The following is a 12010-nucleotide window of genomic DNA, read 5'->3' on the forward strand; positions in this document are numbered from 1 at the left end:
CCTCCCGCTGTGAAGAACAGACCCTGGGCCCTGCGCTAGCTTACCGTGTCCACCCCCACCCCCCACCCCCCAAAGAGCCACCTCCCTGTTTCCTCCCAGGCGCCGGGGCAGCGGACGTGTGTTGGGCTGGGGGCATCCTGCAAACCCTTGCCTCTGAAAGGCTCGAGACACTACCCTCCTTTACCATTAGCTGGCCCTTCTCCGAGCAGGAGGCTTCACTGAAAGAACTGGACCAATAAAACTAGGGTTTGCACTGTCAACAGCTTCCATTCTGTCTGGGCCCTGGGAGCACCGTGGCCCCTTGCCAGGCTCTGCCCCTGTCTTCTCCTCTGACTCCCACCACTCTCTTGCCCTCGACCAGCCCCTCCTGTGACTAATACCGGTTTCAGTGGTGGCCACTGTTCTGAGGACGCCTTTACATACAAGTAAGGCAGAGGCGTGTTTGTTGTTCCCATTATGCACGTGAGGACACAGAGGCTGTCAGGGTGCAGAGCCCAGGTTTCTACCCAGAGCTGGTTGCCTCTGCAGCCTGAGCTCTTATAACTGATCCTCGGGGGGCCTCTCCTGCTGATGGGCCCACACTCCTGCAGAAGCCTGGCCTGCCCCTCTCGCCACCCCAGCCCATTGGGAGGTGGGCTGTCCTTCCTGTGTGTGTGTGCACAGGAACTCCGAGGCCTCAGGGCCAGGCTCTCTGCTTCTTGTGCCCAGCCCCCGCCTTGGCCCGTGGAGGAGGGTGCCAGGCACACCAGGCTTGCCAGCTGGGAAAGCCCACCCTTCTTCCTCATGTGGCCAAGCTGCCCTTTGGCTGACTTGCCCAGCTGAGATGCCCGCTTGCTGGGTGCCAGGCAGCAGGGGTATCCCAGCACCCTTCCCTCTGGCCCTGGGGTGCTGTGTGCACTCTTCTCAGTGTCCTTGGTGTACCTGTTGGAACTGCCTGTGTTACTGCAGGGTCTTTGAGGGGTCGGCCCCAGGAGTGCCTTGGGAAGGCTGCTGTGACTGGCGCCAGAGGGCGGAGTTGGCTCAGAAGCAGGGCCTGTGGCCTCTGGAAGGCCGCAGGCCTGGGATCTGTCACAGGCATGTGGAAGGGAAGTAAACCAGCAACTGGCATTCGTGGAGAAAGGCCAAGAGCTATGTGTAAGATGAATAAGAACAGCCAGTGCTCAGAGGGCACTTCCTGGGTGCCAGGCCCTGTTCTAAGCACCGCCCATCCCAGCAGCCCCACAAGGCAAGCACTGATCATCGGTCCCGTTCATGCACGAGACCCACTCAGGGAGGGTGGGGACGTTGTCCAAGACACGAAGTCCACAGGCACCTGGGCTGGCCCTGCGCCTGCACCTCCCCCGTCGCCTTACAGAAGGTAGTGTGTGATCCTAATCTCACCCGCTGGCTGACAAGGCAGGCAGCGTCAGCTCACGTTAATAGAAGAGACACTGATGCAGAGTTGAGTAACTCAGAGACGCCCAGCGAGTAAGGGTTGGGGCGAGAATTCAGAGCCGGGCAGCCTGACTCCCGAGCCCGGGCCATTCCCGCTGTCCTCCTCTGCCACTCCTTAAGAGCTGCCCACTGCCAAGCACTTTGCATATGCACTGCCTCATTTAGTTCCTCTCTTGCGAGGCAAGAATTATTTCCACGTTACAAGTGAAGGCACTGGTTCCAGGAAATTGACTTGCCCAAGGTCACGTCTGAAAAGTGCCATGCTGGATTTGAACCCAGGTGGGGGTCTGGCCCCTGTACTCCCCGCCCCGGGCAGGTGTGGAGAAGGGCTGGCAAAGTCCTCTGAGCTGCCTGGAGCGCTCTCTCCTTAAAAGGTGTGCTGCGGGGCGAGGTGAGATGTTGCCGCCGCCTGAGCTGGCTTCTCCGCCTGTGCGGCTGGACGCGGCATGAGTCACTGGCTGTGAGCGCAGGATCCTCAGGGTGATCCCGTCTGACTAATTCCACTGCGCTGATCTCACCAGGACACCGCTGGCTCTGCATCGTCGGCCCCACCGTTGCCCTCTGGGTGCCTCAGGCTCCTGGGCCTGTGGAAGAGGGGTTGGCAGTGCAGCTGTGGGGCCTGGCAGCTCTGCTGGGGTCAAGGGGACACCCCCCGCCCCTCTGAAGCACAGATACGTGCAAAGCCCAGGAAAGGGAGCCACGGGCTCCCCCTCAGCCCCGAGACATCCTGGGGTGTGGCTTCTGTACACTTATTCTCACAATACCAAGTTTATCCAGTTGATCCGGAGGCGGGGGGCAGAGGTGGAAGCTTCAGTTTGTAGAGTTTATGTTCTCTCCTGTGACCCCTACAACTCCCCTGCCAGGCAGTTCTCCCCATTACACAGACGAGGAAACAGCGCTGAGTGACATCAGCGGAATGGCCGAGACCCTGTTCCAGATGGGAATGCTCACTACCAAAGAGCCTTAGCAGGTCTTAGAAACATTTGGATGGAAGAATGGTGGTCACTACTGTGGGTTCCCTCTACGCCGATGAACATGGGAGGGAAACCGACCACAGCCCCAAGAAGCTCTCGCTCTAAGACAACAGAGCAAAGGGCACCAGGTCACCCTAAATGAATGTCAGAGCGCGAGGGGGCCTGGGGTATCCTCTAGACTCTCAGAAGGGCACGGGGAGGGGGAGGCTTGCCCAGATCGCAGCATGTTTGTGACGGGGACCTGAAGCCGAGTGCCCTGACTTCAGCCAACCCTAAAATGAAGATGAGTCACGGCCTCTTCTTCCCTGGGCTCCAGGAGCGGGAGTGAGGAGGGCAGCCGTGTCTCTGAGAAGGGCAGTCTCCGGGGTCAGGACCTGAGGTCAAGGGCATGTTATTGGGGCCGCGCCAGTGCCCTTCCCAGCACGCCCTGCCTGGGGCTCGGGGCTCGGGGCCAGCTCAGCCCCTACCCCAGCTGTCTGGCAAAGGCTTCTCCGGAAAGTGAAGGTAGTTTGGCCAGGCTGCCGGAAACCCCTAATGTTCAGCCCCTGGGCTGAGAGGGTCCAGAGAACAATGTCGGCGGAGGGCAGGATGCTGCGGACAAGCCGGGCTTCCAGGCATGCTGCCGCAGTTCCTCTCCGCTGCCTGGAACACCGGCTGCAGGCGTGACCCTGAACCCCAGTCCCCAGGCTGGCTTCCATGTCTCTGCCGGAAATCTGGGAGCCTGCCCTCTTCAGCCACCTCCTGACAGCCTTTTGGAAGCTGGAGGCCACCGTCAGCCAGTCCACAGTGGTGTAAGTAGGGCCAGAAGAATCATATCTGGGTTCAGACCCTGAACTTGCCACCCACCAGTGGTGGGCATCACCATTCTGAGGCTCAGTTGTCACTTCAGCAAAATGGGGATGATAGTGGCTAGTGCTCGCTGAGTGTGTGTCACCTGTGCCATCTCACCGAGCCCTCACAACCACCCAAGGAGGTAGGGACTATCATTATCACCATTTTACAGATGAGGAAACTGAGGCCAAGAGAGCTTAAGTAACTCGGCATGAACAGGTGTCAGAGCTCAGATCTGAACTCAGATGTGTTTGATTCCGAAGTCTCTGTGTTCTTACCCGTTAGCTATACCGTTTTGTCTTTGGGGCAAAGTTTTCCAACATTTTGAGCCTCGATTGCACCATCTGCAAAGTGGGGCTAATAACAATCACCACGGAATGAGGTCATCCTGAGGATTAAACATGCTGGTATACCCAGCAGGCTCTTGAGAAATGTCCTTTGCTTTGCTTTTCCCCTCCCCGCAGCTTCCCCGAACTCTAAGCTACATCTTAAACAGGAAACACCAGATTTCCCGAGATAAGGACCCCAGCACCTCACAATGGGAGGGGTCGGTCGTGGTGCCAGGCCGTGGGTCTTGTATTTATTTGGCTCTGTGTCCTGGCTCCGACCCCCACCTCCACCCCCTCCTGCTCTAGAGCTCTGCTCAGTGGTGCCTGCGGCTCAGGCAGCCTGGGGAGCTAGGTGGTGACCTCACCCTCGGAGAATGCCCACTGGAATTCACCCTGAGTCTGGTCCCCTGTTCTCCATGCCTCCCGGCCACGTCTGACTGGCCTCTAGCTCAGCCTCTGAGCCAGCTGTCCACACACAGCCATGGATGGGAGCACCTTTTGTGAGCAAGGGCGCCACTGTTACACAGTCGCTGATTACTGACTGAGCTGGTTCCCCACCTTTAGCCGGCATCCCGGCTGACCACAGGCAAGTAGCTGTCCGTCTGTGGTCCGCTGCCTGCCTCAGCGTCCGGCAAGCAGGCAATCCGGCATCGGTTCCTTTGTGTCCCACCCTGCCAGGTGTGCCACCCACATCTAAGCCCCCAGCACCCACCTGAGGTAGCAACTCTTGTTTCCATTTCACATATGAGGAAACTGAGGCCCAGAGAGGCAGTGTGATGTGCCCAGGACACACCCTGGGAAAGGAGGGTGGGGTGGCCCGACCCAACCCCTCTGCCTCTCCCTTTGCCACTGTGCTGCCCCGGGGGGGGGTCATAGGATCCCTGTTCTCATGCCAAGAGTGGGGACTTTGGGCGTCTCTTTCATCTGCCTCCCCCACCCAGTCCCCGGGCAGGAGGCGGAAGATTCCTTTGCTTAGGATCTATTGCTAAGGCTGGAATATTCTCTCCAGTTCCAGCATGGCAGCCCCACCCCCTAACCTCAGCCAGCCGGTGTGTGTGGATGCCTCTCTGGGCTGCCTGGTGCTAGGAGTTAGAAGTCAAAGCAGAGGAGGACACTGCCCCCACTCTCAAGAAGCTTACAGCAAGCACATGGATACAATGTAAAGTATAAACGCCACAGTAGAAACAAGTAACATTTACGTTCATGAAGATAAAGCACAGAATGACTGGAAGCCCTGAAAAGGAGCAAATCTGCAGGGCTGTCAGGTAAAGCATAGAGAGGAGGTGAGGTTCAAGAAGGGTTTTGTTGGGACTTCCCTGGTGGTCCAGTGGGTAAGACTCTGCGTTCCCAATGCAGGGGGCCTGGGTTCGATCCCTGGTCAGGGAACTAGATCCCGCATGCATGCCACAACTAAGAGTCCACGTGCAGCAACTAAGAGTCTGCATGCCACAACTAAAGGTCCCATATGCCACAACTAAAGATCCCACATGCTGCAATGAAGATCCCACATGCAGCAACTAAGACCCGGAGCAGCCTAAATAAATGAATAAATAAATAAATGGTTTTGTTTAGGAGAATTGAATAGGAGTTAGCCCGAGAGGCAAGCAGTAGGAAGAGCATTCCAGGCAGAGGGAACAGCATGTGCAAAGGCACAGAGGGGGGAAAGTACATGATCTATCTGTCCAAGGAGGAAAGCTGGGGATGGAAGGGGCTGAGTGGGGCCCCACCAAGGGGGATGGAGCCAGGCTTTGAATGGGGTCTTGGAGTCACATAGACCTGGTTCCAATCCTAGCCCTCCCCCTCACTAGCCAAGCCTCAGTTTTCTTCATCTCTGAAATGGGAGGATAGTACATAACCTCCTCATGGTTGAGAGATTGACATGCGATAATAAATGTAATGTTAGAACATAGTGCTGTTATGTGGTAAGTATCATGTTAAAATTTTCTAGGCATGTGCATTAGTGTGCTAGGGCTGCCTAACAAAGTACCACAGACTGGGTAGATTAAACAACATAAACTTATTTCTCACAGTTCTGGAGGAGAGAAGTCCAAGATCAAGGTGTCAGCAGGGTTGTTTCTCCTGGGGCCTCTCTCCTTTGGCTTGCAGACGGCTGCCTTCTCACTGTGTCCTCACAAGGTCTTTCTTCTCTGTGTGCATCCCTCATGTCTGTTTGTGTATCCCAATTTTCTTTTCTTATAAGGCTACTAGTCATATTGGATCAGGTCATTTTAACTTAATTGTCTCTATAAAGGCTGCATCTCCAACTACAGTCACATTCTTTTTTTTTTTTCTGTGCTAGAGAAAGTCACATCCTAAGGTCCTGGGGGTTAGGGCCTCAACAGATGAATTTGGGGAGACACAACTCGGCCCATAACAGCCTGTTTTACATAGTTTAACAGTAGTGACTAACACCCAGGGGTTCTAGACACTGTTGTAAACACTCTGTGTATTAACTCCTTCAGTGCTCATATAATCCTAGGAGGTAGGTCCTATTATGAGCTCTAGTTTATGGATGAGGAAACTGAAGCACAGAGGGCTTTAGTTCCAGCCTCAGGTCACACAGCTGGGAAGGGGCAGAACCAGGATGTAAACCAGACAGTCTGACTCCCGTGTCCCTTGCTCTCCTCCCGTACAGCCCTCCCACCACCCCACAGCTGCGGCTCTCTGCATTCCCATGACCACCCTTTAGTGTATCCCCAACCAGGGGATGTCACTCAGCAAGGGTCACACCCTTAACCTTTCCCCCATGGTCCAATATTTAGGTAGTTTTCAGTTAATTTTTTTATCCATTATAAATGAGGCCAGAATGAACATGTTTGGACACAGAGCTTATTTCTTCCTTTAAATTTTATAGATGTGGGACTCCCAGGTCAAAGGGAGCATTTTATGGTGGCTGCGAGCTCCGGAAGGAGTGTCCCCAGGCCTGAAACCTGAGCTGGAGCCCTCCACCTGCACCTCTCACCTGCTGGTTTACTTTGGGGGAGGGGAGGCCAAGCAACAAGAATGTCATCAGACCTGACCCACCTCCAGCCACCTTTTAGTCCCTGCCACCTTTGCCTTAGAAAGTTCCAAGCCCTGGAACTTCCCTGGTGGTGCATTGGTTAGGAATCCGTCTGCCGTTGTAGGGGACACGGGTTCAATCCCTGGTTTGGGAAGATGCCACAGGCCATGGAGCAACTAAGCCCATGCCCACAACTACTGAGCCTGCACTCTAGAGCCCGCGAGCCACAACTACTGAAGCCCATGCGCCTAGAGCCCGTGCTCCACAACAAGAGAAGCCACTGCAGTGAGAAGCCCTTGAACCGCAACAGAGTAGCCCCTGCTCGCCGCAACTAGAGAAAGCCCACATGCAGCAACAAAGACCCAGCACAGCCAAAAATAATAAATAAATAAGTTTATTAAAAAGAAAAAGTTCTATGCCCCAAATTCTGACATTTCTGAGATACCCCAAGTCCAAAGCAACCTTTTTCTTTTTTTGGTCACGCTGTGCAGGGTACGGGATCTTAGTTCCCTGGCCAGGGATTGAACCCGTGCCCCCTGCAATGGGAGTGTGGAGTCTTAACCATTGGACTGCCAGGGAAGTCCCCAAAGCAACCATTTTTATAAGGATCTGGTGATGGTCATGGGTCTGGGGTAGGACCTAGGAATGTGCATTTTTAAAGCCCTAGTGATTTAAATGCAGAGGATTGTGGACTAGGCTTTGAGAAAACGCACCTGCAAAGATCACAGCCCTAAGCCCCTGCTGGTTCAGCTCTTTGAGCTGCCTTCCCTACCCACACCCTTTCCATGGGGCCAGGCACAGAAGAGGACTCTCCCAAGATGAATGAGTGAAGCAATGGATGAAGCGTGTCACCTACTGGGGAGCTGTTCCATGCCAGGCCCTGTGGCTGCTCTGGTCCTCATCCTCATCCCACCGCCCAGGCTCTATTACAAAGGACCCTCTCTCCTCACCTAGGAGGCCTGGCTGGTCTCCAGCACCTCTGCCACTTCCCATGTGACTTTGGGCACCTCTGTGTCCTTGGGCCACCGAGTACTCCCTCCCCATGAAACAGACGTATTTGTTGCTCTCATGTTATTTCCTGTATTAATCGTTCCCATCTCACAGGGACCCTGTGATGTTGAAATAAGGGAAGGAATCTACTGAGGCTGGACCAGGAGAGGGAGAGGGAGCCAGAGAGGATGGGGGCCTTGCCTGGGGTCAACCAGCAAGAGGAGAGAATCCAGAGCTGGTTCTGGGTTCCCACTGCCAGTTTTTTTTTTTTTTTAATTAATTAATTAATTTATTTATTTATTTTTGGCTGCGTTGGGTCTTCGTTGCGGTGCGCGGATTTCTCATTGCGGTGGCTTCTTTTGTTGGGAGCACAGGCTCTAGGCACACAGGCTTCAGTAGTTGTGGCACGTGGGCTCAGTAGTTGTGGCTCACGGGCTCTAGAGCGTAGGCTCCGTAGTTGTGGCTCACGGGCTGAGTTGCTCCGCAGCACGTGGGATCTTCCCGGACCAGGGCTCGAACCCGTGTCCCCTGCATTGGCAGGCGGATTCTTAACCACTGCGCCACCAGGGAAGTCCCCCACTGCCAGTTTTGAGGTGGTTCTTGACTGAGGTTGGCAGGGAGGTTGATGGGGAGAGAGTATTTCTACAGGAGGTGAGGGGAGCAGGAAATAGTCCCCCTGGGGGTGCCTTCTCCCTGCCAAGTCCCCCCAAAAGGCTTTGCCTTCCATGTCCGCATTTGCTGTCCCTGCTGAGTACCACGTGGCCCGGGGGGTAGGGGGCTTCACGGTGGCCACAGGTGGGGGACCAGCTGCCCAGCGGGCCTGGTGTTCGCTCAGCCTTTGGCCCTGACCACCCAGCCATAGCCAGGCCAACGTCAGGGCTGCGGGTCTCAGGCCACAAGAGTGGGCGTCTCCTCCTCAGCAAGGGGAAGGAGGGCAGGCTGTGTTGGGCCAGCCCTGGCCCTCTGTGTCCCGGCGCTGGCCCCAGGGCCTCTGGGGAACGAGCAGAGAAGCAGCTGCCCTGGACAGTGGCCCAGGAGGATGAGGCCAGGGGGTTGGGAGCTGGGTCTGCTCGGGCTGGGGCAGCCTGGGAAGATGAGTCTCTTTGCACATGTGAGGCCCGGGCCGGGCCCTCACTTGCTCAAGAGGGCTTGACCTCTTCTGGCTCCTCTCTGGGGGCTGCATTTCCCAGCACTCTGCTGGCCCCAAGTCTAACCTCAGGGCGGGAAGGCCCTCAGAGACCAGCTCCCTTTCCCTGGTTAATAGAGGAAACCAGGCCCAGGGAGGGGAGGGGAGGAAGATGGGGTGGGAGCCAAAGGCCAGCTGGGGAGGAGCCAGGTCAGGGGGTTGCACATCAGAGACCCTTCTCCAGCTGGCCAGCCACCAGACTGATGCCACAGGTCCACACGTCCCTCTCCCCCGCCAGCCTGAGAGCCCTGAGGAGCCTCCTTCTCCAGTCACAGGAATGGCCATGAGTCTGTCAAAGTGAGCTGAACTCCTAGCCCCAAGTCTGCGCCCTTCTCTTCCCCCCAACCCCGGTTGTGCTGTGAGTTTGAATTTTGGAGTGAGTAAGAAAGAATAAGAGGGAGACTGATTTTTTTAGAGGCCCAGGCCCTCTGGACTGGAGGGCATTGTCTCCTCTTCAGGAAACTCATTAAAAAACTTAGGAACAATGACACGGGCCCAGAGGAGGGCGGAGGTGGGGTTCCTCACAGACTAGGGTTTGGAACTTGATGTGGAATGACCAACCATCCTGGTTTGCCTGAGACAAGGGCGTCCCCGGGACACAGGACTTTGAGTGCTAAAAGGGGACGCAACTTGAGTCCGCCTCTCACTGTGTAATTTCACCTCTGCGTGCCTCAGAGGTTCACCTGGACACAAGGGGATCAAAAGCGATCCTACACCCCTCCCGGGGTGCCCTGAAGCTCCCCGGGGAGGCTGTGGAGGGAAAGTCAGAAGATGCTCCATCCCAGCAGATGCGTGGTCTACTTTTTCAATGTGAGTGGTGGCCATTCCGGTGAGGGACCGCCTCCACCCCTCCCCCCACCACCTGAAATTCACTCATTCACCCCCGAGAACAAAAACTCAGGCGCAGGATATGCATGGCGGAGAAAGAAGAGCCCAGCTCTCATGGAACTCGGAGCACGAGCGTGGGTGAACACAGTCAGATGAATTTGTTCAACACACTGTCTTTTTTTTTTTTTTTTTTTTTTTTTCTTTTTGCGGTATGCGGGCCTCTCACTGTCGTGGCCTCTCCCGTTGCGGAGCACAGGCTCCGGACGCGCAGGCCCAGCGGCCATGGCTCACGGGCCCAGCCGCTCCACGGCATATGGGATCCTCCCAGACCGGGGCACGAACCCGTGTCCCCTGCATCTGCAGGCGGACTCTCAACCACTGCGCCACCAGGGAGGCCCCAACACACTGTCTTGAGCGTTGTACGGGCATTAACTCATTGGACCCTCACAATAACATAGTGAGGTGAGCATTAATTTATCCTCATTTTGCAGATGAAGAAGTTGAAGCTCAGAAAGATTAAGTAATCAGTAGAGAAGTTGGGGGAGGACATTAAGAGGTAACTTTTTGAAGGATGAGCATATGTCTGAGTGTGTGCAAAGGAAGGGTTTTCTTGGAGGGAAGCATGGAACAGCATGATGCCTCCAGGGAAATGCATTGACATAAGACAGATTAACAGAAGAACGAACAAAAGTTTAGTAACATGTATACCTTCTGTATACGTGGGAGATTCCCAGGAAACTGAGTAACTCTTCTGGCTGGACAGACTGACGATTGGCTGCAACACAGGACGTGTGTGGCAGGGATGGCGCTGGTGCGGGCCTGGAAGCAGATGTCCTGGTTCTACTACCAGTAGCTGCCGGTCATGGCACTGTACATGCTGGAGCCCTGGGAGCGGACTGTGTTCAATTCCACGCTGGTTTCCATGTGGGGATGGCACTATACATGGGATATGTCTTCACGCCTCAGCACATAATGGCGATACTGCACTACTTTGAAATTGTACAGTGACCAAGATGTGACCGAAACCAAGAGGTTCCTTAGAGAAGAGCCGCCATCTGAAATTGGAATGAGACTTCATCAGATGTCATAAGAAACTCTACTAGATGTCAACATAACCAACCCTATGAATATAAAGACTAAGATTCTTGAGTAGAACAGGAAAACAGTCCTTACTCATATGTGTGTTGTGTTCTTTATTTTTCATTTTAAAAGAGGCTCTTGTATGGTAGTTTTTGTCTATTTTAACATTGTAATCATTTGCACTTTGATATCAGTATTTTCTTAACCTTTGTGACTGTTTCAATATTACCCAGTGAAAGCTTTTCTTAATGTAACTTTGAGTACATTTTAATTGCTTTCTATTTCTAAAACTCAAACTCATTTGTTGGGCTTTACCATTCTTGTTGTTGTATGGCATATACATCTGCCTGGTTATATTTCTACTCCTGACCAAAGTTTTGTAAGAAAAGATCCAAGATTAGGAGCAAGGGGCTGGGGAGAGAGAATATTTTATTGAGAACTATTTACAAAAGACGTATGTGTAACCTTAAACTCAGAATTACAGTTTTAGCTATCTGGACTCTACTCTTAACAGCTTTTGCTTTAAAACTCTTAAAGTGTTTCTTAACAATGAAAAAGAAAGATCTTGCTAAAGTTAAAATAAGGAACGTTTCACCTTTTAAATATTTAATTCTTTTGTGGGCTCATTTCCAGAAAACTTTGGTGATGGTTCTTGTGAAAAATGGTGATTAAGTAGCATTATTACGTAATGCTTATACACTGTAGAGTTTTTAATAGAAGGTAAATCAGTTTCCTCTGAGGGCCATTAGTAACAATGTACTTCCTTAAATTTAGTTTCATGATTGTAATGGGTGCTGCAAATGCATTTGCATATTGCAATATGATGAGATGAATTGTTAAAAACCATAGCAAAAAGAAATATAATATTGGTTAAAATCCCCTTACTCTCTGTATTGTTTTTTTTTTAAGATTTTTATTCCTTAAATGTAAAATGACTACCTAATTTTTTGATGTAAACTCATTAAATTAAAAAAAAATGTTGGGGCTGAGAGTCAGTTATGGGAGGTGACCATGAAAAGCACAGTAAAGGCGGGTAAGGTTGTTATGCAGATTTAAGTCCTTACCTTCTCCTTGGATAAGAGTTTCTAGAGATTAAGAGCCATCCTACTCTCCCTGGTACAGAGAGGGAGACACCCTTACAAATAGAGATTTCTCTTATAAATGTAAACTTTTCTTCCAAGAAGGTAACTTACACTCAGTTTTCAGACATTCTCTCATGTTTCATATACCGTATTTAGGGGTGGTATATTTTGCTCCCCTTTCAACACAGCCGGTGGGCACCTGGGAGTCTGTGAAGTGCTGTAAAGAGTGGAGGTCCCAGAAGAGCAATTGGACAGATTAGGGTGGTAAAATGATC

General features: G+C 52.9%; 1 pseudogene across 1 annotated transcript; it reads left to right on the forward strand.

Moving 5' to 3' along the window:
• Positions 1–10375: 10375 nt before the first annotated feature.
• Positions 10376–10581, forward strand: LOC308625832 (serine palmitoyltransferase small subunit A-like; annotated as a pseudogene). Its single transcript has one exon. The product of its transcript is annotated as a serine palmitoyltransferase small subunit A-like (transcript).
• Positions 10582–12010: the final 1429 nt, after the last annotated feature.

The sequence above is a fragment of the Mesoplodon bidens genome (genome assembly GCF_964165515.1).
Source record: "Mesoplodon bidens genome assembly, chromosome: 11".
Taxonomy (NCBI): Eukaryota; Metazoa; Chordata; class Mammalia; order Artiodactyla; family Ziphiidae; genus Mesoplodon; species Mesoplodon bidens.